At 54.9% G+C, this 27,781-nt stretch overlaps 6 non-coding genes and 23 pseudogenes across 6 annotated transcripts; all 29 read left to right on the top strand.

Moving 5' to 3' along the window:
- The first annotated feature begins 309 nt into the window (after positions 1-309).
- On the top strand, positions 310-429 carry LOC126134382 (5S ribosomal RNA; annotated as a pseudogene).
- An 853-nt stretch (positions 430-1,282) lies between these two features.
- Positions 1,283-1,402, top strand: LOC126134381 (5S ribosomal RNA; annotated as a pseudogene).
- Positions 1,403-2,256: 854 nt separating this feature from the next.
- On the top strand, positions 2,257-2,376 carry LOC126134380 (5S ribosomal RNA; annotated as a pseudogene).
- An 854-nt stretch (positions 2,377-3,230) lies between these two features.
- On the top strand, positions 3,231-3,350 carry LOC126134379 (5S ribosomal RNA; annotated as a pseudogene).
- An 853-nt stretch (positions 3,351-4,203) lies between these two features.
- Positions 4,204-4,323, top strand: LOC126134378 (5S ribosomal RNA; annotated as a pseudogene).
- An 853-nt stretch (positions 4,324-5,176) lies between these two features.
- Positions 5,177-5,296, top strand: LOC126134376 (5S ribosomal RNA; annotated as a pseudogene).
- Positions 5,297-6,150: 854 nt separating this feature from the next.
- Positions 6,151-6,270, top strand: LOC126134375 (5S ribosomal RNA; annotated as a pseudogene).
- Positions 6,271-7,124: 854 nt separating this feature from the next.
- On the top strand, positions 7,125-7,244 carry LOC126134374 (5S ribosomal RNA; annotated as a pseudogene).
- Positions 7,245-8,097: 853 nt separating this feature from the next.
- On the top strand, positions 8,098-8,217 carry LOC126134372 (5S ribosomal RNA; annotated as a pseudogene).
- An 854-nt stretch (positions 8,218-9,071) lies between these two features.
- On the top strand, positions 9,072-9,191 carry LOC126134371 (5S ribosomal RNA; annotated as a pseudogene).
- An 854-nt stretch (positions 9,192-10,045) lies between these two features.
- LOC126134370 (5S ribosomal RNA) lies at positions 10,046-10,165 on the top strand (annotated as a pseudogene).
- Positions 10,166-11,018: 853 nt separating this feature from the next.
- LOC126134369 (5S ribosomal RNA) lies at positions 11,019-11,138 on the top strand (annotated as a pseudogene).
- An 854-nt stretch (positions 11,139-11,992) lies between these two features.
- LOC126134368 (5S ribosomal RNA) lies at positions 11,993-12,112 on the top strand (annotated as a pseudogene).
- Positions 12,113-12,966: 854 nt separating this feature from the next.
- LOC126134367 (5S ribosomal RNA) lies at positions 12,967-13,086 on the top strand (annotated as a pseudogene).
- An 853-nt stretch (positions 13,087-13,939) lies between these two features.
- LOC126134365 (5S ribosomal RNA) lies at positions 13,940-14,059 on the top strand (annotated as a pseudogene).
- An 854-nt stretch (positions 14,060-14,913) lies between these two features.
- On the top strand, positions 14,914-15,032 carry LOC126134434 (5S ribosomal RNA). Its single transcript, XR_007527723.1, has one exon. It is a non-coding gene; the product is annotated as a 5S ribosomal RNA (ribosomal RNA).
- Positions 15,033-15,886: 854 nt separating this feature from the next.
- On the top strand, positions 15,887-16,006 carry LOC126134364 (5S ribosomal RNA; annotated as a pseudogene).
- An 854-nt stretch (positions 16,007-16,860) lies between these two features.
- Positions 16,861-16,980, top strand: LOC126134363 (5S ribosomal RNA; annotated as a pseudogene).
- Positions 16,981-17,833: 853 nt separating this feature from the next.
- On the top strand, positions 17,834-17,953 carry LOC126134362 (5S ribosomal RNA; annotated as a pseudogene).
- Positions 17,954-18,807: 854 nt separating this feature from the next.
- Positions 18,808-18,926, top strand: LOC126134225 (5S ribosomal RNA). The gene has a single exon (XR_007527634.1). It is a non-coding gene; the product is annotated as a 5S ribosomal RNA (ribosomal RNA).
- Positions 18,927-19,781: 855 nt separating this feature from the next.
- Positions 19,782-19,901, top strand: LOC126134360 (5S ribosomal RNA; annotated as a pseudogene).
- Positions 19,902-20,756: 855 nt separating this feature from the next.
- LOC126134224 (5S ribosomal RNA) lies at positions 20,757-20,875 on the top strand. Its single transcript, XR_007527633.1, has one exon. It is a non-coding gene; the product is annotated as a 5S ribosomal RNA (ribosomal RNA).
- An 854-nt stretch (positions 20,876-21,729) lies between these two features.
- LOC126134359 (5S ribosomal RNA) lies at positions 21,730-21,849 on the top strand (annotated as a pseudogene).
- Positions 21,850-22,703: 854 nt separating this feature from the next.
- Positions 22,704-22,822, top strand: LOC126134222 (5S ribosomal RNA). The gene has a single exon (XR_007527632.1). It is a non-coding gene; the product is annotated as a 5S ribosomal RNA (ribosomal RNA).
- Positions 22,823-23,676: 854 nt separating this feature from the next.
- On the top strand, positions 23,677-23,795 carry LOC126134431 (5S ribosomal RNA). The gene has a single exon (XR_007527722.1). It is a non-coding gene; the product is annotated as a 5S ribosomal RNA (ribosomal RNA).
- Positions 23,796-24,649: 854 nt separating this feature from the next.
- Positions 24,650-24,768, top strand: LOC126134430 (5S ribosomal RNA). Its single transcript, XR_007527721.1, has one exon. It is a non-coding gene; the product is annotated as a 5S ribosomal RNA (ribosomal RNA).
- An 854-nt stretch (positions 24,769-25,622) lies between these two features.
- LOC126134358 (5S ribosomal RNA) lies at positions 25,623-25,742 on the top strand (annotated as a pseudogene).
- Positions 25,743-26,596: 854 nt separating this feature from the next.
- LOC126134357 (5S ribosomal RNA) lies at positions 26,597-26,716 on the top strand (annotated as a pseudogene).
- Positions 26,717-27,563: 847 nt separating this feature from the next.
- LOC126134356 (5S ribosomal RNA) lies at positions 27,564-27,683 on the top strand (annotated as a pseudogene).
- Positions 27,684-27,781: the final 98 nt, after the last annotated feature.

Genomic DNA, 27,781 nt, shown 5'->3' with positions numbered 1-27,781 from the left:
CACACCCCGCACAGGCCCTCCGCTGAACACCAGGGACAAGATGCGTCCTCCGCTAGTGTCGAAGGCTGAACGCGCCCAGCGAATGACAGGGGGTGCAACGAGCAGCAGTGCGTCTCACACACGCGGCGGTGCGCCCGCCAATTCGGCCGTCACTCTGCTGGGACGCCGGGCGCGCCTCCCCGCGCCGTCCTCGAGGAACTGGCGGTTGCGGAAGGAAGCGCTTTCGTCAAATGCGGCCGAAAACTAACATTTTGTGTGTTGGGAGAAAAGCCGAACGCGAATTCTGCCGTGCTCCTACATTAGATGAGCGCCAACGGCGATACCATGATGAATACACCGGTTCTCGTCCGACCACCGAAGTTAAGCATCATCATGCCCGGCTAGTACTTGGATGGGTGACCGCCTGGGTCAACCCGGGTGCTGTTGGCTCCCTTCCCGTTTTTTTTTTTTGTTATGTTGCCAGCCCAATTTTCAAACTACGTTTCTGTTGTGACAAAGATGCTTCCTTAAGCCTTTTAAACTACTGTAATGGTACGAAAATGCAGTAATTAACTCAGTTTGAGGGAGAATGTGCTAACCAAGTTTGCCAAGAAGACTTTGAAAACGACAAAACAGTACGAATCGGCAGGTGATTTCTGAAATACGTCACCGCCTATTGTTGTGTAGGAATGTAGAGTTCCAAATTTGATTTGTAACCACGAATTTATTCCTTAGTCGTCTCGTCTCGTCTCGTCTCGTCTCGTCCCGCAGACGTTTTTCGTGCTTGCGCTGTCATATGGACCACGACCCGAGCGGCAGCGAGCGGCAGTCGAGCAAAGTCGGGACAAGTCGGGACGGGGACAGGGACAGGGATAGGAATGGTGCGAATGCACTGCAAACTACGCAGACACCTGGTGTGAGGCGCGGCGAGGCGAGGCGAGGCGAGGCGAGGAAGCCCACATCGCTACCAGTGGGCCCTCCAGCACGACACTGCCACACCCCGCACAGGCCCTCCGCTGAACACCAGGGACAAGATGCGTCCTCCGCTAGTGTCGAAGGCTGAACGCGCCCAGCGAATGACAGGGGGTGCAACGAGCAGCAGTGCGTCTCACACACGCGGCGGTGCGCCCGCCAATTCGGCCGTCACTCTGCTGGGACGCCGGGCGCGCCTCCCCGCGCCGTCCTCGAGGAACTGGCGGTTGCGGAAGGAAGCGCTTTCGTCAAATGCGGCCGAAAACTAACATTTTGTGTGTTGGGAGAAAAGCCGAACGCGAATTCTGCCGTGCTCCTACATTAGATGAGCGCCAACGGCGATACCATGATGAATACACCGGTTCTCGTCCGACCACCGAAGTTAAGCATCATCATGCCCGGCTAGTACTTGGATGGGTGACCGCCTGGGTCAACCCGGGTGCTGTTGGCTCCCTTCCCGTTTTTTTTTTTTTGTTATGTTGCCAGCCCAATTTTCAAACTACGTTTCTGTTGTGACAAAGATGCTTCCTTAAGCCTTTTAAACTACTGTAATGGTACGAAAATGCAGTAATTAACTCAGTTTGAGGGAGAATGTGCTAACCAAGTTTGCCAAGAAGACTTTGAAAACGACAAAACAGTACGAATCGGCAGGTGATTTCTGAAATACGTCACCGCCTATTGTTGTGTAGGAATGTAGAGTTCCAAATTTGATTTGTAACCACGAATTTATTCCTTAGTCGTCTCGTCTCGTCTCGTCTCGTCTCGTCCCGCAGACGTTTTTCGTGCTTGCGCTGTCATATGGACCACGACCCGAGCGGCAGCGAGCGGCAGTCGAGCAAAGTCGGGACAAGTCGGGACGGGGACAGGGACAGGGATAGGAATGGTGCGAATGCACTGCAAACTACGCAGACACCTGGTGTGAGGCGCGGCGAGGCGAGGCGAGGCGAGGCGAGGAAGCCCACATCGCTACCAGTGGGCCCTCCAGCACGACACTGCCACACCCCGCACAGGCCCTCCGCTGAACACCAGGGACAAGATGCGTCCTCCGCTAGTGTCGAAGGCTGAACGCGCCCAGCGAATGACAGGGGGTGCAACGAGCAGCAGTGCGTCTCACACACGCGGCGGTGCGCCCGCCAATTCGGCCGTCACTCTGCTGGGACGCCGGGCGCGCCTCCCCGCGCCGTCCTCGAGGAACTGGCGGTTGCGGAAGGAAGCGCTTTCGTCAAATGCGGCCGAAAACTAACATTTTGTGTGTTGGGAGAAAAGCCGAACGCGAATTCTGCCGTGCTCCTACATTAGATGAGCGCCAACGGCGATACCATGATGAATACACCGGTTCTCGTCCGACCACCGAAGTTAAGCATCATCATGCCCGGCTAGTACTTGGATGGGTGACCGCCTGGGTCAACCCGGGTGCTGTTGGCTCCCTTCCCGTTTTTTTTTTTTTGTTATGTTGCCAGCCCAATTTTCAAACTACGTTTCTGTTGTGACAAAGATGCTTCCTTAAGCCTTTTAAACTACTGTAATGGTACGAAAATGCAGTAATTAACTCAGTTTGAGGGAGAATGTGCTAACCAAGTTTGCCAAGAAGACTTTGAAAACGACAAAACAGTACGAATCGGCAGGTGATTTCTGAAATACGTCACCGCCTATTGTTGTGTAGGAATGTAGAGTTCCAAATTTGATTTGTAACCACGAATTTATTCCTTAGTCGTCTCGTCTCGTCTCGTCTCGTCTCGTCCCGCAGACGTTTTTCGTGCTTGCGCTGTCATATGGACCACGACCCGAGCGGCAGCGAGCGGCAGTCGAGCAAAGTCGGGACAAGTCGGGACGGGGACAGGGACAGGGATAGGAATGGTGCGAATGCACTGCAAACTACGCAGACACCTGGTGTGAGGCGCGGCGAGGCGAGGCGAGGCGAGGCGAGGAAGCCCACATCGCTACCAGTGGGCCCTCCAGCACGACACTGCCACACCCCGCACAGGCCCTCCGCTGAACACCAGGGACAAGATGCGTCCTCCGCTAGTGTCGAAGGCTGAACGCGCCCAGCGAATGACAGGGGGTGCAACGAGCAGCAGTGCGTCTCACACACGCGGCGGTGCGCCCGCCAATTCGGCCGTCACTCTGCTGGGACGCCGGGCGCGCCTCCCCGCGCCGTCCTCGAGGAACTGGCGGTTGCGGAAGGAAGCGCTTTCGTCAAATGCGGCCGAAAACTAACATTTTGTGTGTTGGGAGAAAAGCCGAACGCGAATTCTGCCGTGCTCCTACATTAGATGAGCGCCAACGGCGATACCATGATGAATACACCGGTTCTCGTCCGACCACCGAAGTTAAGCATCATCATGCCCGGCTAGTACTTGGATGGGTGACCGCCTGGGTCAACCCGGGTGCTGTTGGCTCCCTTCCCGTTTTTTTTTTTTGTTATGTTGCCAGCCCAATTTTCAAACTACGTTTCTGTTGTGACAAAGATGCTTCCTTAAGCCTTTTAAACTACTGTAATGGTACGAAAATGCAGTAATTAACTCAGTTTGAGGGAGAATGTGCTAACCAAGTTTGCCAAGAAGACTTTGAAAACGACAAAACAGTACGAATCGGCAGGTGATTTCTGAAATACGTCACCGCCTATTGTTGTGTAGGAATGTAGAGTTCCAAATTTGATTTGTAACCACGAATTTATTCCTTAGTCGTCTCGTCTCGTCTCGTCTCGTCTCGTCCCGCAGACGTTTTTCGTGCTTGCGCTGTCATATGGACCACGACCCGAGCGGCAGCGAGCGGCAGTCGAGCAAAGTCGGGACAAGTCGGGACGGGGACAGGGACAGGGATAGGAATGGTGCGAATGCACTGCAAACTACGCAGACACCTGGTGTGAGGCGCGGCGAGGCGAGGCGAGGCGAGGCGAGGAAGCCCACATCGCTACCAGTGGGCCCTCCAGCACGACACTGCCACACCCCGCACAGGCCCTCCGCTGAACACCAGGGACAAGATGCGTCCTCCGCTAGTGTCGAAGGCTGAACGCGCCCAGCGAATGACAGGGGGTGCAGCGAGCAGCAGTGCGTCTCACACACGCGGCGGTGCGCCCGCCAATTCGGCCGTCACTCTGCTGGGACGCCGGGCGCGCCTCCCCGCGCCGTCCTCGAGGAACTGGCGGTTGCGGAAGGAAGCGCTTTCGTCAAATGCGGCCGAAAACTAACATTTTGTGTGTTGGGAGAAAAGCCGAACGCGAATTCTGCCGTGCTCCTACATTAGATGAGCGCCAACGGCGATACCATGATGAATACACCGGTTCTCGTCCGACCACCGAAGTTAAGCATCATCATGCCCGGCTAGTACTTGGATGGGTGACCGCCTGGGTCAACCCGGGTGCTGTTGGCTCCCTTCCCGTTTTTTTTTTTTGTTATGTTGCCAGCCCAATTTTCAAACTACGTTTCTGTTGTGACAAAGATGCTTCCTTAAGCCTTTTAAACTACTGTAATGGTACGAAAATGCAGTAATTAACTCAGTTTGAGGGAGAATGTGCTAACCAAGTTTGCCAAGAAGACTTTGAAAACGACAAAACAGTACGAATCGGCAGGTGATTTCTGAAATACGTCACCGCCTATTGTTGTGTAGGAATGTAGAGTTCCAAATTTGATTTGTAACCACGAATTTATTCCTTAGTCGTCTCGTCTCGTCTCGTCTCGTCTCGTCCCGCAGACGTTTTTCGTGCTTGCGCTGTCATATGGACCACGACCCGAGCGGCAGCGAGCGGCAGTCGAGCAAAGTCGGGACAAGTCGGGACGGGGACAGGGACAGGGATAGGAATGGTGCGAATGCACTGCAAACTACGCAGACACCTGGTGTGAGGCGCGGCGAGGCGAGGCGAGGCGAGGCGAGGAAGCCCACATCGCTACCAGTGGGCCCTCCAGCACGACACTGCCACACCCCGCACAGGCCCTCCGCTGAACACCAGGGACAAGATGCGTCCTCCGCTAGTGTCGAAGGCTGAACGCGCCCAGCGAATGACAGGGGGTGCAACGAGCAGCAGTGCGTCTCACACACGCGGCGGTGCGCCCGCCAATTCGGCCGTCACTCTGCTGGGACGCCGGGCGCGCCTCCCCGCGCCGTCCTCGAGGAACTGGCGGTTGCGGAAGGAAGCGCTTTCGTCAAATGCGGCCGAAAACTAACATTTTGTGTGTTGGGAGAAAAGCCGAACGCGAATTCTGCCGTGCTCCTACATTAGATGAGCGCCAACGGCGATACCATGATGAATACACCGGTTCTCGTCCGACCACCGAAGTTAAGCATCATCATGCCCGGCTAGTACTTGGATGGGTGACCGCCTGGGTCAACCCGGGTGCTGTTGGCTCCCTTCCCGTTTTTTTTTTTTTGTTATGTTGCCAGCCCAATTTTCAAACTACGTTTCTGTTGTGACAAAGATGCTTCCTTAAGCCTTTTAAACTACTGTAATGGTACGAAAATGCAGTAATTAACTCAGTTTGAGGGAGAATGTGCTAACCAAGTTTGCCAAGAAGACTTTGAAAACGACAAAACAGTACGAATCGGCAGGTGATTTCTGAAATACGTCACCGCCTATTGTTGTGTAGGAATGTAGAGTTCCAAATTTGATTTGTAACCACGAATTTATTCCTTAGTCGTCTCGTCTCGTCTCGTCTCGTCTCGTCCCGCAGACGTTTTTCGTGCTTGCGCTGTCATATGGACCACGACCCGAGCGGCAGCGAGCGGCAGTCGAGCAAAGTCGGGACAAGTCGGGACGGGGACAGGGACAGGGATAGGAATGGTGCGAATGCACTGCAAACTACGCAGACACCTGGTGTGAGGCGCGGCGAGGCGAGGCGAGGCGAGGCGAGGAAGCCCACATCGCTACCAGTGGGCCCTCCAGCACGACACTGCCACACCCCGCACAGGCCCTCCGCTGAACACCAGGGACAAGATGCGTCCTCCGCTAGTGTCGAAGGCTGAACGCGCCCAGCGAATGACAGGGGGTGCAACGAGCAGCAGTGCGTCTCACACACGCGGCGGTGCGCCCGCCAATTCGGCCGTCACTCTGCTGGGACGCCGGGCGCGCCTCCCCGCGCCGTCCTCGAGGAACTGGCGGTTGCGGAAGGAAGCGCTTTCGTCAAATGCGGCCGAAAACTAACATTTTGTGTGTTGGGAGAAAAGCCGAACGCGAATTCTGCCGTGCTCCTACATTAGATGAGCGCCAACGGCGATACCATGATGAATACACCGGTTCTCGTCCGACCACCGAAGTTAAGCATCATCATGCCCGGCTAGTACTTGGATGGGTGACCGCCTGGGTCAACCCGGGTGCTGTTGGCTCCCTTCCTGTTTTTTTTTTTTTGTTATGTCGCCAGCCCAATTTTCAAACTACCTTTCTGTTGTGACAAAGATGCTTCCTTAAACCGTTTAAACTACTGTAATGGTACGATAATGCAGTAATTAACTCAGTTTGAGGGAGAATGTGCTAACCAAGTTTGCCAAGAAGACTTTGAAAACGACAAAACAGTACGAATTGGCAGGTGATTTCTGAAATACGTCACCGCCTATTGTTGTGTAGGAATGTAGAGTTCCAAATTTGATTTGTAACCACGAATTTATTCCTTAGTCGTCTCGTCTCGTCTCGTCTCGTCTCGTCCCGCAGACGTTTTTCGTGCTTGCGCTGTCATATGGACCACGACCCGAGCGGCAGCGAGCGGCAGTCGAGCAAAGTCGGGACAAGTCGGGACGGGGACAGGGACAGGGATAGGAATGGTGCGAATGCACTGCAAACTACGCAGACACCTGGTGTGAGGCGCGGCGAGGCGAGGCGAGGCGAGGCGAGGAAGCCCACATCGCTACCAGTGGGCCCTCCAGCACGACACTGCCACACCCCGCACAGGCCCTCCGCTGAACACCAGGGACAAGATGCGTCCTCCGCTAGTGTCGAAGGCTGAACGCGCCCAGCGAATGACAGGGGGTGCAGCGAGCAGCAGTGCGTCTCACACACGCGGCGGTGCGCCCGCCAATTCGGCCGTCACTCTGCTGGGACGCCGGGCGCGCCTCCCCGCGCCGTCCTCGAGGAACTGGCGGTTGCGGAAGGAAGCGCTTTCGTCAAATGCGGCCGAAAACTAACATTTTGTGTGTTGGGAGAAAAGCCGAACGCGAATTCTGCCGTGCTCCTACATTAGATGAGCGCCAACGGCGATACCATGATGAATACACCGGTTCTCGTCCGACCACCGAAGTTAAGCATCATCATGCCCGGCTAGTACTTGGATGGGTGACCGCCTGGGTCAACCCGGGTGCTGTTGGCTCCCTTCCCGTTTTTTTTTTTTGTTATGTTGCCAGCCCAATTTTCAAACTACGTTTCTGTTGTGACAAAGATGCTTCCTTAAGCCTTTTAAACTACTGTAATGGTACGAAAATGCAGTAATTAACTCAGTTTGAGGGAGAATGTGCTAACCAAGTTTGCCAAGAAGACTTTGAAAACGACAAAACAGTACGAATCGGCAGGTGATTTCTGAAATACGTCACCGCCTATTGTTGTGTAGGAATGTAGAGTTCCAAATTTGATTTGTAACCACGAATTTATTCCTTAGTCGTCTCGTCTCGTCTCGTCTCGTCTCGTCCCGCAGACGTTTTTCGTGCTTGCGCTGTCATATGGACCACGACCCGAGCGGCAGCGAGCGGCAGTCGAGCAAAGTCGGGACAAGTCGGGACGGGGACAGGGACAGGGATAGGAATGGTGCGAATGCACTGCAAACTACGCAGACACCTGGTGTGAGGCGCGGCGAGGCGAGGCGAGGCGAGGCGAGGAAGCCCACATCGCTACCAGTGGGCCCTCCAGCACGACACTGCCACACCCCGCACAGGCCCTCCGCTGAACACCAGGGACAAGATGCGTCCTCCGCTAGTGTCGAAGGCTGAACGCGCCCAGCGAATGACAGGGGGTGCAACGAGCAGCAGTGCGTCTCACACACGCGGCGGTGCGCCCGCCAATTCGGCCGTCACTCTGCTGGGACGCCGGGCGCGCCTCCCCGCGCCGTCCTCGAGGAACTGGCGGTTGCGGAAGGAAGCGCTTTCGTCAAATGCGGCCGAAAACTAACATTTTGTGTGTTGGGAGAAAAGCCGAACGCGAATTCTGCCGTGCTCCTACATTAGATGAGCGCCAACGGCGATACCATGATGAATACACCGGTTCTCGTCCGACCACCGAAGTTAAGCATCATCATGCCCGGCTAGTACTTGGATGGGTGACCGCCTGGGTCAACCCGGGTGCTGTTGGCTCCCTTCCCGTTTTTTTTTTTTTGTTATGTTGCCAGCCCAATTTTCAAACTACGTTTCTGTTGTGACAAAGATGCTTCCTTAAGCCTTTTAAACTACTGTAATGGTACGAAAATGCAGTAATTAACTCAGTTTGAGGGAGAATGTGCTAACCAAGTTTGCCAAGAAGACTTTGAAAACGACAAAACAGTACGAATCGGCAGGTGATTTCTGAAATACGTCACCGCCTATTGTTGTGTAGGAATGTAGAGTTCCAAATTTGATTTGTAACCACGAATTTATTCCTTAGTCGTCTCGTCTCGTCTCGTCTCGTCTCGTCCCGCAGACGTTTTTCGTGCTTGCGCTGTCATATGGACCACGACCCGAGCGGCAGCGAGCGGCAGTCGAGCAAAGTCGGGACAAGTCGGGACGGGGACAGGGACAGGGATAGGAATGGTGCGAATGCACTGCAAACTACGCAGACACCTGGTGTGAGGCGCGGCGAGGCGAGGCGAGGCGAGGCGAGGAAGCCCACATCGCTACCAGTGGGCCCTCCAGCACGACACTGCCACACCCCGCACAGGCCCTCCGCTGAACACCAGGGACAAGATGCGTCCTCCGCTAGTGTCGAAGGCTGAACGCGCCCAGCGAATGACAGGGGGTGCAACGAGCAGCAGTGCGTCTCACACACGCGGCGGTGCGCCCGCCAATTCGGCCGTCACTCTGCTGGGACGCCGGGCGCGCCTCCCCGCGCCGTCCTCGAGGAACTGGCGGTTGCGGAAGGAAGCGCTTTCGTCAAATGCGGCCGAAAACTAACATTTTGTGTGTTGGGAGAAAAGCCGAACGCGAATTCTGCCGTGCTCCTACACTAGATGAGCGCCAACGGCGATACCATGATGAATACACCGGTTCTCGTCCGACCACCGAAGTTAAGCATCATCATGCCCGGCTAGTACTTGGATGGGTGACCGCCTGGGTCAACCCGGGTGCTGTTGGCTCCCTTCCTGTTTTTTTTTTTTTGTTATGTCGCCAGCCCAATTTTCAAACTACCTTTCTGTTGTGACAAAGATGCTTCCTTAAACCGTTTAAACTACTGTAATGGTACGATAATGCAGTAATTAACTCAGTTTGAGGGAGAATGTGCTAACCAAGTTTGCCAAGAAGACTTTGAAAACGACAAAACAGTACGAATTGGCAGGTGATTTCTGAAATACGTCACCGCCTATTGTTGTGTAGGAATGTAGAGTTCCAAATTTGATTTGTAACCACGAATTTATTCCTTAGTCGTCTCGTCTCGTCTCGTCTCGTCTCGTCCCGCAGACGTTTTTCGTGCTTGCGCTGTCATATGGACCACGACCCGAGCGGCAGCGAGCGGCAGTCGAGCAAAGTCGGGACAAGTCGGGACGGGGACAGGGACAGGGATAGGAATGGTGCGAATGCACTGCAAACTACGCAGACACCTGGTGTGAGGCGCGGCGAGGCGAGGCGAGGCGAGGCGAGGAAGCCCACATCGCTACCAGTGGGCCCTCCAGCACGACACTGCCACACCCCGCACAGGCCCTCCGCTGAACACCAGGGACAAGATGCGTCCTCCGCTAGTGTCGAAGGCTGAACGCGCCCAGCGAATGACAGGGGGTGCAACGAGCAGCAGTGCGTCTCACACACGCGGCGGTGCGCCCGCCAATTCGGCCGTCACTCTGCTGGGACGCCGGGCGCGCCTCCCCGCGCCGTCCTCGAGGAACTGGCGGTTGCGGAAGGAAGCGCTTTCGTCAAATGCGGCCGAAAACTAACATTTTGTGTGTTGGGAGAAAAGCCGAACGCGAATTCTGCCGTGCTCCTACATTAGATGAGCGCCAACGGCGATACCATGATGAATACACCGGTTCTCGTCCGACCACCGAAGTTAAGCATCATCATGCCCGGCTAGTACTTGGATGGGTGACCGCCTGGGTCAACCCGGGTGCTGTTGGCTCCCTTCCCGTTTTTTTTTTTTGTTATGTTGCCAGCCCAATTTTCAAACTACGTTTCTGTTGTGACAAAGATGCTTCCTTAAGCCTTTTAAACTACTGTAATGGTACGAAAATGCAGTAATTAACTCAGTTTGAGGGAGAATGTGCTAACCAAGTTTGCCAAGAAGACTTTGAAAACGACAAAACAGTACGAATCGGCAGGTGATTTCTGAAATACGTCACCGCCTATTGTTGTGTAGGAATGTAGAGTTCCAAATTTGATTTGTAACCACGAATTTATTCCTTAGTCGTCTCGTCTCGTCTCGTCTCGTCTCGTCCCGCAGACGTTTTTCGTGCTTGCGCTGTCATATGGACCACGACCCGAGCGGCAGCGAGCGGCAGTCGAGCAAAGTCGGGACAAGTCGGGACGGGGACAGGGACAGGGATAGGAATGGTGCGAATGCACTGCAAACTACGCAGACACCTGGTGTGAGGCGCGGCGAGGCGAGGCGAGGCGAGGCGAGGAAGCCCACATCGCTACCAGTGGGCCCTCCAGCACGACACTGCCACACCCCGCACAGGCCCTCCGCTGAACACCAGGGACAAGATGCGTCCTCCGCTAGTGTCGAAGGCTGAACGCGCCCAGCGAATGACAGGGGGTGCAACGAGCAGCAGTGCGTCTCACACACGCGGCGGTGCGCCCGCCAATTCGGCCGTCACTCTGCTGGGACGCCGGGCGCGCCTCCCCGCGCCGTCCTCGAGGAACTGGCGGTTGCGGAAGGAAGCGCTTTCGTCAAATGCGGCCGAAAACTAACATTTTGTGTGTTGGGAGAAAAGCCGAACGCGAATTCTGCCGTGCTCCTACATTAGATGAGCGCCAACGGCGATACCATGATGAATACACCGGTTCTCGTCCGACCACCGAAGTTAAGCATCATCATGCCCGGCTAGTACTTGGATGGGTGACCGCCTGGGTCAACCCGGGTGCTGTTGGCTCCCTTCCCGTTTTTTTTTTTTTGTTATGTTGCCAGCCCAATTTTCAAACTACGTTTCTGTTGTGACAAAGATGCTTCCTTAAGCCTTTTAAACTACTGTAATGGTACGAAAATGCAGTAATTAACTCAGTTTGAGGGAGAATGTGCTAACCAAGTTTGCCAAGAAGACTTTGAAAACGACAAAACAGTACGAATCGGCAGGTGATTTCTGAAATACGTCACCGCCTATTGTTGTGTAGGAATGTAGAGTTCCAAATTTGATTTGTAACCACGAATTTATTCCTTAGTCGTCTCGTCTCGTCTCGTCTCGTCTCGTCCCGCAGACGTTTTTCGTGCTTGCGCTGTCATATGGACCACGACCCGAGCGGCAGCGAGCGGCAGTCGAGCAAAGTCGGGACAAGTCGGGACGGGGACAGGGACAGGGATAGGAATGGTGCGAATGCACTGCAAACTACGCAGACACCTGGTGTGAGGCGCGGCGAGGCGAGGCGAGGCGAGGCGAGGAAGCCCACATCGCTACCAGTGGGCCCTCCAGCACGACACTGCCACACCCCGCACAGGCCCTCCGCTGAACACCAGGGACAAGATGCGTCCTCCGCTAGTGTCGAAGGCTGAACGCGCCCAGCGAATGACAGGGGGTGCAACGAGCAGCAGTGCGTCTCACACACGCGGCGGTGCGCCCGCCAATTCGGCCGTCACTCTGCTGGGACGCCGGGCGCGCCTCCCCGCGCCGTCCTCGAGGAACTGGCGGTTGCGGAAGGAAGCGCTTTCGTCAAATGCGGCCGAAAACTAACATTTTGTGTGTTGGGAGAAAAGCCGAACGCGAATTCTGCCGTGCTCCTACATTAGATGAGCGCCAACGGCGATACCATGATGAATACACCGGTTCTCGTCCGACCACCGAAGTTAAGCATCATCATGCCCGGCTAGTACTTGGATGGGTGACCGCCTGGGTCAACCCGGGTGCTGTTGGCTCCCTTCCTGTTTTTTTTTTTTTGTTATGTCGCCAGCCCAATTTTCAAACTACCTTTCTGTTGTGACAAAGATGCTTCCTTAAACCGTTTAAACTACTGTAATGGTACGATAATGCAGTAATTAACTCAGTTTGAGGGAGAATGTGCTAACCAAGTTTGCCAAGAAGACTTTGAAAACGACAAAACAGTACGAATTGGCAGGTGATTTCTGAAATACGTCACCGCCTATTGTTGTGTAGGAATGTAGAGTTCCAAATTTGATTTGTAACCACGAATTTATTCCTTAGTCGTCTCGTCTCGTCTCGTCTCGTCTCGTCCCGCAGACGTTTTTCGTGCTTGCGCTGTCATATGGACCACGACCCGAGCGGCAGCGAGCGGCAGTCGAGCAAAGTCGGGACAAGTCGGGACGGGGACAGGGACAGGGATAGGAATGGTGCGAATGCACTGCAAACTACGCAGACACCTGGTGTGAGGCGCGGCGAGGCGAGGCGAGGCGAGGCGAGGAAGCCCACATCGCTACCAGTGGGCCCTCCAGCACGACACTGCCACACCCCGCACAGGCCCTCCGCTGAACACCAGGGACAAGATGCGTCCTCCGCTAGTGTCGAAGGCTGAACGCGCCCAGCGAATGACAGGGGGTGCAACGAGCAGCAGTGCGTCTCACACACGCGGCGGTGCGCCCGCCAATTCGGCCGTCACTCTGCTGGGACGCCGGGCGCGCCTCCCCGCGCCGTCCTCGAGGAACTGGCGGTTGCGGAAGGAAGCGCTTTCGTCAAATGCGGCCGAAAACTAACATTTTGTGTGTTGGGAGAAAAGCCGAACGCGAATTCTGCCGTGCTCCTACATTAGATGAGCGCCAACGGCGATACCATGATGAATACACCGGTTCTCGTCCGACCACCGAAGTTAAGCATCATCATGCCCGGCTAGTACTTGGATGGGTGACCGCCTGGGTCAACCCGGGTGCTGTTGGCTCCCTTCCCGTTTTTTTTTTTTGTTATGTTGCCAGCCCAATTTTCAAACTACGTTTCTGTTGTGACAAAGATGCTTCCTTAAGCCTTTTAAACTACTGTAATGGTACGAAAATGCAGTAATTAACTCAGTTTGAGGGAGAATGTGCTAACCAAGTTTGCCAAGAAGACTTTGAAAACGACAAAACAGTACGAATCGGCAGGTGATTTCTGAAATACGTCACCGCCTATTGTTGTGTAGGAATGTAGAGTTCCAAATTTGATTTGTAACCACGAATTTATTCCTTAGTCGTCTCGTCTCGTCTCGTCTCGTCTCGTCCCGCAGACGTTTTTCGTGCTTGCGCTGTCATATGGACCACGACCCGAGCGGCAGCGAGCGGCAGTCGAGCAAAGTCGGGACAAGTCGGGACGGGGACAGGGACAGGGATAGGAATGGTGCGAATGCACTGCAAACTACGCAGACACCTGGTGTGAGGCGCGGCGAGGCGAGGCGAGGCGAGGCGAGGAAGCCCACATCGCTACCAGTGGGCCCTCCAGCACGACACTGCCACACCCCGCACAGGCCCTCCGCTGAACACCAGGGACAAGATGCGTCCTCCGCTAGTGTCGAAGGCTGAACGCGCCCAGCGAATGACAGGGGGTGCAACGAGCAGCAGTGCGTCTCACACACGCGGCGGTGCGCCCGCCAATTCGGCCGTCACTCTGCTGGGACGCCGGGCGCGCCTCCCCGCGCCGTCCTCGAGGAACTGGCGGTTGCGGAAGGAAGCGCTTTCGTCAAATGCGGCCGAAAACTAACATTTTGTGTGTTGGGAGAAAAGCCGAACGCGAATTCTGCCGTGCTCCTACATTAGATGAGCGCCAACGGCGATACCATGATGAATACACCGGTTCTCGTCCGACCACCGAAGTTAAGCATCATCATGCCCGGCTAGTACTTGGATGGGTGACCGCCTGGGTCAACCCGGGTGCTGTTGGCTCCCTTCCCGTTTTTTTTTTTTTGTTATGTTGCCAGCCCAATTTTCAAACTACGTTTCTGTTGTGACAAAGATGCTTCCTTAAGCCTTTTAAACTACTGTAATGGTACGAAAATGCAGTAATTAACTCAGTTTGAGGGAGAATGTGCTAACCAAGTTTGCCAAGAAGACTTTGAAAACGACAAAACAGTACGAATCGGCAGGTGATTTCTGAAATACGTCACCGCCTATTGTTGTGTAGGAATGTAGAGTTCCAAATTTGATTTGTAACCACGAATTTATTCCTTAGTCGTCTCGTCTCGTCTCGTCTCGTCTCGTCCCGCAGACGTTTTTCGTGCTTGCGCTGTCATATGGACCACGACCCGAGCGGCAGCGAGCGGCAGTCGAGCAAAGTCGGGACAAGTCGGGACGGGGACAGGGACAGGGATAGGAATGGTGCGAATGCACTGCAAACTACGCAGACACCTGGTGTGAGGCGCGGCGAGGCGAGGCGAGGAGAGGCGAGGAAGCCCACATCGCTACCAGTGGGCCCTCCAGCACGACACTGCCACACCCCGCACAGGCCCTCCGCTGAACACCAGGGACAAGATGCGTCCTCCGCTAGTGTCGAAGGCTGAACGCGCCCAGCGAATGACAGGGGGTGCAACGAGCAGCAGTGCGTCTCACACACGCGGCGGTGCGCCCGCCAATTCGGCCGTCACTCTGCTGGGACGCCGGGCGCGCCTCCCCGCGCCGTCCTCGAGGAACTGGCGGTTGCGGAAGGAAGCGCTTTCGTCAAATGCGGCCGAAAACTAACATTTTGTGTGTTGGGAGAAAAGCCGAACGCGAATTCTGCCGTGCTCCTACATTAGATGAGCGCCAACGGCCATACCATGATGAATACACCGGTTCTCGTCCGATCACCGAAGTTAAGCATCATCGGGCCCTGCTAGTACTTGGATGGGTGACCGCCTGGGAAACCCGGGTGCTGTTGGCTCCCTTCCTGTTTTTTTTTTTTTGTTATGTCGCCAGCCCAATTTTCAAACTACCTTTCTGTTGTGACAAAGATGCTTCCTTAAACCGTTTAAACTACTGTAATGGTACGATAATGCAGTAATTAACTCAGTTTGAGGGAGAATGTGCTAACCAAGTTTGCCAAGAAGACTTTGAAAACGACAAAACAGTACGAATTGGCAGGTGATTTCTGAAATACGTCACCGCCTATTGTTGTGTAGGAATGTAGAGTTCCAAATTTGATTTGTAACCACGAATTTATTCCTTAGTCGTCTCGTCTCGTCTCGTCTCGTCTCGTCCCGCAGACGTTTTTCGTGCTTGCGCTGTCATATGGACCACGACCCGAGCGGCAGCGAGCGGCAGTCGAGCAAAGTCGGGACAAGTCGGGACGGGGACAGGGACAGGGATAGGAATGGTGCGAATGCACTGCAAACTACGCAGACACCTGGTGTGAGGCGCGGCGAGGCGAGGCGAGGCGAGGCGAGGAAGCCCACATCGCTACCAGTGGGCCCTCCAGCACGACACTGCCACACCCCGCACAGGCCCTCCGCTGAACACCAGGGACAAGATGCGTCCTCCGCTAGTGTCGAAGGCTGAACGCGCCCAGCGAATGACAGGGGGTGCAACGAGCAGCAGTGCGTCTCACACACGCGGCGGTGCGCCCGCCAATTCGGCCGTCACTCTGCTGGGACGCCGGGCGCGCCTCCCCGCGCCGTCCTCGAGGAACTGGCGGTTGCGGAAGGAAGCGCTTTCGTCAAATGCGGCCGAAAACTAACATTTTGTGTGTTGGGAGAAAAGCCGAACGCGAATTCTGCCGTGCTCCTACATTAGATGAGCGCCAACGGCGATACCATGATGAATACACCGGTTCTCGTCCGACCACCGAAGTTAAGCATCATCATGCCCGGCTAGTACTTGGATGGGTGACCGCCTGGGTCAACCCGGGTGCTGTTGGCTCCCTTCCTGTTTTTTTTTTTTTGTTATGTCGCCAGCCCAATTTTCAAACTACCTTTCTGTTGTGACAAAGATGCTTCCTTAAACCGTTTAAACTACTGTAATGGTACGATAATGCAGTAATTAACTCAGTTTGAGGGAGAATGTGCTAACCAAGTTTGCCAAGAAGACTTTGAAAACGACAAAACAGTACGAATTGGCAGGTGATTTCTGAAATACGTCACCGCCTATTGTTGTGTAGGAATGTAGAGTTCCAAATTTGATTTGTAACCACGAATTTATTCCTTAGTCGTCTCGTCTCGTCTCGTCTCGTCTCGTCCCGCAGACGTTTTTCGTGCTTGCGCTGTCATATGGACCACGACCCGAGCGGCAGCGAGCGGCAGTCGAGCAAAGTCGGGACAAGTCGGGACGGGGACAGGGACAGGGATAGGAATGGTGCGAATGCACTGCAAACTACGCAGACACCTGGTGTGAGGCGCGGCGAGGCGAGGCGAGGCGAGGCGAGGAAGCCCACATCGCTACCAGTGGGCCCTCCAGCACGACACTGCCACACCCCGCACAGGCCCTCCGCTGAACACCAGGGACAAGATGCGTCCTCCGCTAGTGTCGAAGGCTGAACGCGCCCAGCGAATGACAGGGGGTGCAACGAGCAGCAGTGCGTCTCACACACGCGGCGGTGCGCCCGCCAATTCGGCCGTCACTCTGCTGGGACGCCGGGCGCGCCTCCCCGCGCCGTCCTCGAGGAACTGGCGGTTGCGGAAGGAAGCGCTTTCGTCAAATGCGGCCGAAAACTAACATTTTGTGTGTTGGGAGAAAAGCCGAACGCGAATTCTGCCGTGCTCCTACATTAGATGAGCGCCAACGGCGATACCATGATGAATACACCGGTTCTCGTCCGACCACCGAAGTTAAGCATCATCATGCCCGGCTAGTACTTGGATGGGTGACCGCCTGGGTCAACCCGGGTGCTGTTGGCTCCCTTCCCGTTTTTTTTTTTTGTTATGTTGCCAGCCCAATTTTCAAACTACGTTTCTGTTGTGACAAAGATGCTTCCTTAAGCCTTTTAAACTACTGTAATGGTACGAAAATGCAGTAATTAACTCAGTTTGAGGGAGAATGTGCTAACCAAGTTTGCCAAGAAGACTTTGAAAACGACAAAACAGTACGAATCGGCAGGTGATTTCTGAAATACGTCACCGCCTATTGTTGTGTAGGAATGTAGAGTTCCAAATTTGATTTGTAACCACGAATTTATTCCTTAGTCGTCTCGTCTCGTCTCGTCTCGTCTCGTCCCGCAGACGTTTTTCGTGCTTGCGCTGTCATATGGACCACGACCCGAGCGGCAGCGAGCGGCAGTCGAGCAAAGTCGGGACAAGTCGGGACGGGGACAGGGACAGGGATAGGAATGGTGCGAATGCACTGCAAACTACGCAGACACCTGGTGTGAGGCGCGGCGAGGCGAGGCGAGGCGAGGCGAGGAAGCCCACATCGCTACCAGTGGGCCCTCCAGCACGACACTGCCACACCCCGCACAGGCCCTCCGCTGAACACCAGGGACAAGATGCGTCCTCCGCTAGTGTCGAAGGCTGAACGCGCCCAGCGAATGACAGGGGGTGCAACGAGCAGCAGTGCGTCTCACACACGCGGCGGTGCGCCCGCCAATTCGGCCGTCACTCTGCTGGGACGCCGGGCGCGCCTCCCCGCGCCGTCCTCGAGGAACTGGCGGTTGCGGAAGGAAGCGCTTTCGTCAAATGCGGCCGAAAACTAACATTTTGTGTGTTGGGAGAAAAGCCGAACGCGAATTCTGCCGTGCTCCTACATTAGATGAGCGCCAACGGCGATACCATGATGAATACACCGGTTCTCGTCCGACCACCGAAGTTAAGCATCATCATGCCCGGCTAGTACTTGGATGGGTGACCGCCTGGGTCAACCCGGGTGCTGTTGGCTCCCTTCCCGTTTTTTTTTTTTTGTTATGTTGCCAGCCCAATTTTCAAACTACGTTTCTGTTGTGACAAAGATGCTTCCTTAAGCCTTTTAAACTACTGTAATGGTACGAAAATGCAGTAATTAACTCAGTTTGAGGGAGAATGTGCTAACCAAGTTTGCCAAGAAGACTTTGAAAACGACAAAACAGTACGAATCGGCAGGTGATTTCTGAAATACGTCACCGCCTATTGTTGTGTAGGAATGTAGAGTTCCAAATTTGATTTGTAACCACGAATTTATTCCTTAGTCGTCTCGTCTCGTCTCGTCTCGTCTCGTCCCGCAGACGTTTTTCGTGCTTGCGCTGTCATATGGACCACGACCCGAGCGGCAGCGAGCGGCAGTCGAGCAAAGTCGGGACAAGTCGGGACGGGGACAGGGACAGGGATAGGAATGGTGCGAATGCACTGCAAACTACGCAGACACCTGGTGTGAGGCGCGGCGAGGCGAGGCGAGGAGAGGCGAGGAAGCCCACATCGCTACCAGTGGGCCCTCCAGCACGACACTGCCACACCCCGCACAGGCCCTCCGCTGAACACCAGGGACAAGATGCGTCCTCCGCTAGTGTCGAAGGCTGAACGCGCCCAGCGAATGACAGGGGGTGCAACGAGCAGCAGTGCGTCTCACACACGCGGCGGTGCGCCCGCCAATTCGGCCGTCACTCTGCTGGGACGCCGGGCGCGCCTCCCCGCGCCGTCCTCGAGGAACTGGCGGTTGCGGAAGGAAGCGCTTTCGTCAAATGCGGCCGAAAACTAACATTTTGTGTGTTGGGAGAAAAGCCGAACGCGAATTCTGCCGTGCTCCTACATTAGATGAGCGCCAACGGCGATACCATGATGAATACACCGGTTCTCGTCCGATCACCGAAGTTAAGCATCATCGGGCCCTGCTAGTACTTGGATGGGTGACCGCCTGGGAAACCCGGGTGCTGTTGGCTCCCTTCCTGTTCTTTTTTTTTTTGTTATGTCGCCAGCCCAATTTTCAAACTACCTTTCTGTTGTGACAAAGATGCTTCCTTAAACCGTTTAAACTACTGTAATGGTACGATAATGCAGTAATTAACTCAGTTTGAGGGAGAATGTGCTAACCAAGTTTGCCAAGAAGACTTTGAAAACGACAAAACAGTACGAATTGGCAGGTGATTTCTGAAATACGTCACCGCCTATTGTTGTGTAGGAATGTAGAGTTCCAAATTTGATTTGTAACCACGAATTTATTCCTTAGTCGTCTCGTCTCGTCTCGTCTCGTCTCGTCCCGCAGACGTTTTTCGTGCTTGCGCTGTCATATGGACCACGACCCGAGCGGCAGCGAGCGGCAGTCGAGCAAAGTCGGGACAAGTCGGGACGGGGACAGGGACAGGGATAGGAATGGTGCGAATGCACTGCAAACTACGCAGACACCTGGTGTGAGGCGCGGCGAGGCGAGGCGAGGCGAGGCGAGGAAGCCCACATCGCTACCAGTGGGCCCTCCAGCACGACACTGCCACACCCCGCACAGGCCCTCCGCTGAACACCAGGGACAAGATGCGTCCTCCGCTAGTGTCGAAGGCTGAACGCGCCCAGCGAATGACAGGGGGTGCAACGAGCAGCAGTGCGTCTCACACACGCGGCGGTGCGCCCGCCAATTCGGCCGTCACTCTGCTGGGACGCCGGGCGCGCCTCCCCGCGCCGTCCTCGAGGAACTGGCGGTTGCGGAAGGAAGCGCTTTCGTCAAATGCGGCCGAAAACTAACATTTTGTGTGTTGGGAGAAAAGCCGAACGCGAATTCTGCCGTGCTCCTACATTAGATGAGCGCCAACGGCGATACCATGATGAATACACCGGTTCTCGTCCGACCACCGAAGTTAAGCATCATCATGCCCGGCTAGTACTTGGATGGGTGACCGCCTGGGTCAACCCGGGTGCTGTTGGCTCCCTTCCCGTTTTTTTTTTTTTTGTTATGTTGCCAGCCCAATTTTCAAACTACGTTTCTGTTGTGACAAAGATGCTTCCTTAAGCCTTTTAAACTACTGTAATGGTACGAAAATGCAGTAATTAACTCAGTTTGAGGGAGAATGTGCTAACCAAGTTTGCCAAGAAGACTTTGAAAACGACAAAACAGTACGAATCGGCAGGTGATTTCTGAAATACGTCACCGCCTATTGTTGTGTAGGAATGTAGAGTTCCAAATTTGATTTGTAACCACGAATTTATTCCTTAGTCGTCTCGTCTCGTCTCGTCTCGTCTCGTCCCGCAGACGTTTTTCGTGCTTGCGCTGTCATATGGACCACGACCCGAGCGGCAGCGAGCGGCAGTCGAGCAAAGTCGGGACAAGTCGGGACGGGGACAGGGACAGGGATAGGAATGGTGCGAATGCACTGCAAACTACGCAGACACCTGGTGTGAGGCGCGGCGAGGCGAGGCGAGGCGAGGCGAGGAAGCCCACATCGCTACCAGTGGGCCCTCCAGCACGACACTGCCACACCCCGCACAGGCCCTCCGCTGAACACCAGGGACAAGATGCGTCCTCCGCTAGTGTCGAAGGCTGAACGCGCCCAGCGAATGACAGGGGGTGCAACGAGCAGCAGTGCGTCTCACACACGCGGCGGTGCGCCCGCCAATTCGGCCGTCACTCTGCTGGGACGCCGGGCGCGCCTCCCCGCGCCGTCCTCGAGGAACTGGCGGTTGCGGAAGGAAGCGCTTTCGTCAAATGCGGCCGAAAACTAACATTTTGTGTGTTGGGAGAAAAGCCGAACGCGAATTCTGCCGTGCTCCTACATTAGATGAGCGCCAACGGCGATACCATGATGAATACACCGGTTCTCGTCCGATCACCGAAGTTAAGCATCATCGGGCCCTGCTAGTACTTGGATGGGTGACCGCCTGGGAAACCCGGGTGCTGTTGGCTCCCTTCCTGTTTTTTTTTTTTTGTTATGTCGCCAGCCCAATTTTCAAACTACCTTTCTGTTGTGACAAAGATGCTTCCTTAAACCGTTTAAACTACTGTAATGGTACGATAATGCAGTAATTAACTCAGTTTGAGGGAGAATGTGCTAACCAAGTTTGCCAAGAAGACTTTGAAAACGACAAAACAGTACGAATTGGCAGGTGATTTCTGAAATACGTCACCGCCTATTGTTGTGTAGGAATGTAGAGTTCCAAATTTGATTTGTAACCACGAATTTATTCCTTAGTCGTCTCGTCTCGTCTCGTCTCGTCTCGTCCCGCAGACGTTTTTCGTGCTTGCGCTGTCATATGGACCACGACCCGAGCGGCAGCGAGCGGCAGTCGAGCAAAGTCGGGACAAGTCGGGACGGGGACAGGGACAGGGATAGGAATGGTGCGAATGCACTGCAAACTACGCAGACACCTGGTGTGAGGCGCGGCGAGGCGAGGCGAGGCGAGGCGAGGAAGCCCACATCGCTACCAGTGGGCCCTCCAGCACGACACTGCCACACCCCGCACAGGCCCTCCGCTGAACACCAGGGACAAGATGCGTCCTCCGCTAGTGTCGAAGGCTGAACGCGCCCAGCGAATGACAGGGGGTGCAACGAGCAGCAGTGCGTCTCACACACGCGGCGGTGCGCCCGCCAATTCGGCCGTCACTCTGCTGGGACGCCGGGCGCGCCTCCCCGCGCCGTCCTCGAGGAACTGGCGGTTGCGGAAGGAAGCGCTTTCGTCAAATGCGGCCGAAAACTAACATTTTGTGTGTTGGGAGAAAAGCCGAACGCGAATTCTGCCGTGCTCCTACATTAGATGAGCGCCAACGGCGATACCATGATGAATACACCGGTTCTCGTCCGACCACCGAAGTTAAGCATCATCATGCCCGGCTAGTACTTGGATGGGTGACCGCCTGGGTCAACCCGGGTGCTGTTGGCTCCCTTCCCGTTTTTTTTTTTTTGTTATGTTGCCAGCCCAATTTTCAAACTACGTTTCTGTTGTGACAAAGATGCTTCCTTAAGCCTTTTAAACTACTGTAATGGTACGAAAATGCAGTAATTAACTCAGTTTGAGGGAGAATGTGCTAACCAAGTTTGCCAAGAAGACTTTGAAAACGACAAAACAGTACGAATCGGCAGGTGATTTCTGAAATACGTCACCGCCTATTGTTGTGTAGGAATGTAGAGTTCCAAATTTGATTTGTAACCACGAATTTATTCCTTAGTCGTCTCGTCTCGTCTCGTCTCGTCTCGTCCCGCAGACGTTTTTCGTGCTTGCGCTGTCATATGGACCACGACCCGAGCGGCAGCGAGCGGCAGTCGAGCAAAGTCGGGACAAGTCGGGACGGGGACAGGGACAGGGATAGGAATGGTGCGAATGCACTGCAAACTACGCAGACACCTGGTGTGAGGCGCGGCGAGGCGAGGCGAGGCGAGGCGAGGAAGCCCACATCGCTACCAGTGGGCCCTCCAGCACGACACTGCCACACCCCGCACAGGCCCTCCGCTGAACACCAGGGACAAGATGCGTCCTCCGCTAGTGTCGAAGGCTGAACGCGCCCAGCGAATGACAGGGGGTGCAACGAGCAGCAGTGCGTCTCACACACGCGGCGGTGCGCCCGCCAATTCGGCCGTCACTCTGCTGGGACGCCGGGCGCGCCTCCCCGCGCCGTCCTCGAGGAACTGGCGGTTGCGGAAGGAAGCGCTTTCGTCAAATGCGGCCGAAAACTAACATTTTGTGTGTTGGGAGAAAAGCCGAACGCGAATTCTGCCGTGCTCCTACATTAGATGAGCGCCAACGGCGATACCATGATGAATACACCGGTTCTCGTCCGATCACCGAAGTTAAGCATCATCGGGCCCTGCTAGTACTTGGATGGGTGACCGCCTGGGAAACCCGGGTGCTGTTGGCTCCCTTCCTGTTTTTTTTTTTTTGTTATGTCGCCAGCCCAATTTTCAAACTACCTTTCTGTTGTGACAAAGATGCTTCCTTAAACCGTTTAAACTACTGTAATGGTACGATAATGCAGTAATTAACTCAGTTTGAGGGAGAATGTGCTAACCAAGTTTGCCAAGAAGACTTTGAAAACGACAAAACAGTACGAATTGGCAGGTGATTTCTGAAATACGTCACCGCCTATTGTTGTGTAGGAATGTAGAGTTCCAAATTTGATTTGTAACCACGAATTTATTCCTTAGTCGTCTCGTCTCGTCTCGTCTCGTCTCGTCCCGCAGACGTTTTTCGTGCTTGCGCTGTCATATGGACCACGACCCGAGCGGCAGCGAGCGGCAGTCGAGCAAAGTCGGGACAAGTCGGGACGGGGACAGGGACAGGGATAGGAATGGTGCGAATGCACTGCAAACTACGCAGACACCTGGTGTGAGGCGCGGCGAGGCGAGGCGAGGCGAGGCGAGGAAGCCCACATCGCTACCAGTGGGCCCTCCAGCACGACACTGCCACACCCCGCACAGGCCCTCCGCTGAACACCAGGGACAAGATGCGTCCTCCGCTAGTGTCGAAGGCTGAACGCGCCCAGCGAATGACAGGGGGTGCAACGAGCAGCAGTGCGTCTCACACACGCGGCGGTGCGCCCGCCAATTCGGCCGTCACTCTGCTGGGACGCCGGGCGCGCCTCCCCGCGCCGTCCTCGAGGAACTGGCGGTTGCGGAAGGAAGCGCTTTCGTCAAATGCGGCCGAAAACTAACATTTTGTGTGTTGGGAGAAAAGCCGAACGCGAATTCTGCCGTGCTCCTACATTAGATGAGCGCCAACGGCCATACCATGATGAATACACCGGTTCTCGTCCGATCACCGAAGTTAAGCATCATCGGGCCCTGCTAGTACTTGGATGGGTGACCGCCTGGGAAACCCGGGTGCTGTTGGCTCCCTTCCTGTTTTTTTTTTTTTGTTATGTCGCCAGCCCAATTTTCAAACTACCTTTCTGTTGTGACAAAGATGCTTCCTTAAACCGTTTAAACTACTGTAATGGTACGATAATGCAGTAATTAACTCAGTTTGAGGGAGAATGTGCTAACCAAGTTTGCCAAGAAGACTTTGAAAACGACAAAACAGTACGAATTGGCAGGTGATTTCTGAAATACGTCACCGCCTATTGTTGTGTAGGAATGTAGAGTTCCAAATTTGATTTGTAACCACGAATTTATTCCTTAGTCGTCTCGTCTCGTCTCGTCTCGTCTCGTCCCGCAGACGTTTTTCGTGCTTGCGCTGTCATATGGACCACGACCCGAGCGGCAGCGAGCGGCAGTCGAGCAAAGTCGGGACAAGTCGGGACGGGGACAGGGACAGGGATAGGAATGGTGCGAATGCACTGCAAACTACGCAGACACCTGGTGTGAGGCGCGGCGAGGCGAGGCGAGGCGAGGCGAGGAAGCCCACATCGCTACCAGTGGGCCCTCCAGCACGACACTGCCACACCCCGCACAGGCCCTCCGCTGAACACCAGGGACAAGATGCGTCCTCCGCTAGTGTCGAAGGCTGAACGCGCCCAGCGAATGACAGGGGGTGCAACGAGCAGCAGTGCGTCTCACACACGCGGCGGTGCGCCCGCCAATTCGGCCGTCACTCTGCTGGGACGCCGGGCGCGCCTCCCCGCGCCGTCCTCGAGGAACTGGCGGTTGCGGAAGGAAGCGCTTTCGTCAAATGCGGCCGAAAACTAACATTTTGTGTGTTGGGAGAAAAGCCGAACGCGAATTCTGCCGTGCTCCTACATTAGATGAGCGCCAACGGCCATACCATGATGAATACACCGGTTCTCGTCCGATCACCGAAGTTAAGCATCATCGGGCCCTGCTAGTACTTGGATGGGTGACCGCCTGGGAAACCCGGGTGCTGTTGGCTCCCTTCCCGTTTTTTTTTTTTTGTTATGTCGCCAGCCCAATTTTCAAACTACCTTTCTGTTGTGACAAAGATGCTTCCTTAAACCGTTTAAACTACTGTAATGGTACGATAATGCAGTAATTAACTCAGTTTGAGGGAGAATGTGCTAACCAAGTTTGCCAAGAAGACTTTGAAAACGACAAAACAGTACGAATCGGCAGGTGATTTCTGAAATACGTCACCGCCTATTGTTGTGTAGGAATGTAGAGTTCCAAATTTGATTTGTAACCACGAATTTATTCCTTAGTCGTCTCGTCTCGTCTCGTCTCGTCTCGTCCCGCAGACGTTTTTCGTGCTTGCGCTGTCATATGGACCACGACCCGAGCGGCAGCGAGCGGCAGTCGAGCAAAGTCGGGACAAGTCGGGACGGGGACAGGGACAGGGATAGGAATGGTGCGAATGCACTGCAAACTACGCAGACACCTGGTGTGAGGCGCGGCGAGGCGAGGCGAGGCGAGGCGAGGAAGCCCACATCGCTACCAGTGGGCCCTCCAGCACGACACTGCCACACCCCGCACAGGCCCTCCGCTGAACACCAGGGACAAGATGCGTCCTCCGCTAGTGTCGAAGGCTGAACGCGCCCAGCGAATGACAGGGGGTGCAACGAGCAGCAGTGCGTCTCACACACGCGGCGGTGCGCCCGCCAATTCGGCCGTCACTCTGCTGGGACGCCGGGCGCGCCTCCCCGCGCCGTCCTCGAGGAACTGGCGGTTGCGGAAGGAAGCGCTTTCGTCAAATGCGGCCGAAAACTAACATTTTGTGTGTTGGGAGAAAAGCCGAACGCGAATTCTGCCGTGCTCCTACATTAGATGAGCGCCAACGGCGATACCATGATGAATACACCGGTTCTCGTCCGACCACCGAAGTTAAGCATCATCATGCCCGGCTAGTACTTGGATGGGTGACCGCCTGGGTCAACCCGGGTGCTGTTGGCTCCCTTCCCGTTTTTTTTTTTTTGTTATGTTGCCAGCCCAATTTTCAAACTACGTTTCTGTTGTGACAAAGATGCTTCCTTAAGCCTTTTAAACTACTGTAATGGTACGAAAATGCAGTAATTAACTCAGTTTGAGGGAGAATGTGCTAACCAAGTTTGCCAAGAAGACTTTGAAAACGACAAAACAGTACGAATCGGCAGGTGATTTCTGAAATACGTCACCGCCTATTGTTGTGTAGGAATGTAGAGTTCCAAATTTGATTTGTAACCACGAATTTATTCCTTAGTCGTCTCGTCTCGTCTCGTCTCGTCTCGTCCCGCAGACGTTTTTCGTGCTTGCGCTGTCATATGGACCACGACCCGAGCGGCAGCGAGCGGCAGTCGAGCAAAGTCGGGACAAGTCGGGACGGGGACAGGGACAGGGATAGGAATGGTGCGAATGCACTGCAAACTACGCAGACACCTGGTGTGAGGCGCGGCGAGGCGAGGCGAGGCGAGGCGAGGAAGCCCACATCGCTACCAGTGGGCCCTCCAGCACGACACTGCCACACCCCGCACAGGCCCTCCGCTGAACACCAGGGACAAGATGCGTCCTCCGCTAGTGTCGAAGGCTGAACGCGCCCAGCGAATGACAGGGGGTGCAACGAGCAGCAGTGCGTCTCACACACGCGGCGGTGCGCCCGCCAATTCGGCCGTCACTCTGCTGGGACGCCGGGCGCGCCTCCCCGCGCCGTCCTCGAGGAACTGGCGGTTGCGGAAGGAAGCGCTTTCGTCAAATGCGGCCGAAAACTAACATTTTGTGTGTTGGGAGAAAAGCCGAACGCGAATTCTGCCGTGCTCCTACATTAGATGAGCGCCAACGGCGATACCATGATGAATACACCGGTTCTCGTCCGACCACCGAAGTTAAGCATCATCATGCCCGGCTAGTACTTGGATGGGTGACCGCCTGGGTCAACCCGGGTGCTGTTGGCTCCCTTCCCGTTTTTTTTTTTTTGTTATGTTGCCAGCCCAATTTTCAAACTACGTTTCTGTTGTGACAAAGATGCTTCCTTAAGCCTTTTAAACTACTGTAATGGTACGAAAATGCAGTAATTAACTCAGTTTGAGGGAGAATGTGCTAACCAAGTTTGCCAAGAAGACTTTGAAAACGACAAAACAGTACGAATCGGCAGGTGATTTCTGAAATACGTCACCGCCTATTGTTGTGTAGGAATGTAGAGTTCCAAATTTAACCACGAATTTATTCCTTAGTCGTCTCGTCTCGTCTCGTCTCGTCTCGTCCCGCAGACGTTTTTCGTGCTTGCGCTGTCATATGGACCACGACCCGAGCGGCAGCGAGCGGCAGTCGAGCAAAGTCGGGACAAGTCGGGACGGGGACAGGGACAGGGATAGGAATGGTGCGAATGCACTGCAAACTACGCAGACACCTGGTGTGAGGCGCGGCGAGGCGAGGCGAGGCGAGGCGAGGAAGCCCACATCGCTACCAGTGGGCCCTCCAGCACGACACTGCCACACCCCGCACAGGCCCTCCGCTGAACACCAGGGACAAGATGCGTCCTCCGCTAGTGTCGAAGGCTGAACGCGCCCAGCGAATGACAGGGGGTGCAACGAGCAGCAGTGCGTCTCACACACGCGGCGGTGCGCCCGCCAATTCGGCCGTCACTCTGCTGGGACGCCGGGCGCGCCTCCCCGCGCCGTCCTCGAGGAACTGGCGGTTGCGGAAGGAAGCGCTTTCGTCAAATGCGGCCGAAAACTAACATTTTGTGTGTTGGGAGAAAAGCCGAACGCGAATTCTGCCGTGCTCCTACATTAGATGAGCGCCAACGGCGATACCATGATGAATACACCGGTTCTCGTCCGACCACCGAAGTTAAGCATCATCATGCCCGGCTAGTACTTGGATGGGTGACCGCCTGGGTCAACCCGGGTGCTGTTGGCTCCCTTCCCGTTTTTTTTTTTTGTTATGTTGCCAGCCCAATTTTCAAACTACGTTTCTGTTGTGACAAAGATGCTTCCTTAAGCCTTTTAAACTACTGT

This window comes from Schistocerca cancellata, unplaced genomic scaffold, assembly GCF_023864275.1.
Source record: "Schistocerca cancellata isolate TAMUIC-IGC-003103 unplaced genomic scaffold, iqSchCanc2.1 HiC_scaffold_601, whole genome shotgun sequence".
NCBI lineage: Eukaryota > Metazoa > Arthropoda > Insecta > Orthoptera > Acrididae > Schistocerca > Schistocerca cancellata.
This window is presented reverse-complemented; position numbering and strand designations above follow the sequence as displayed.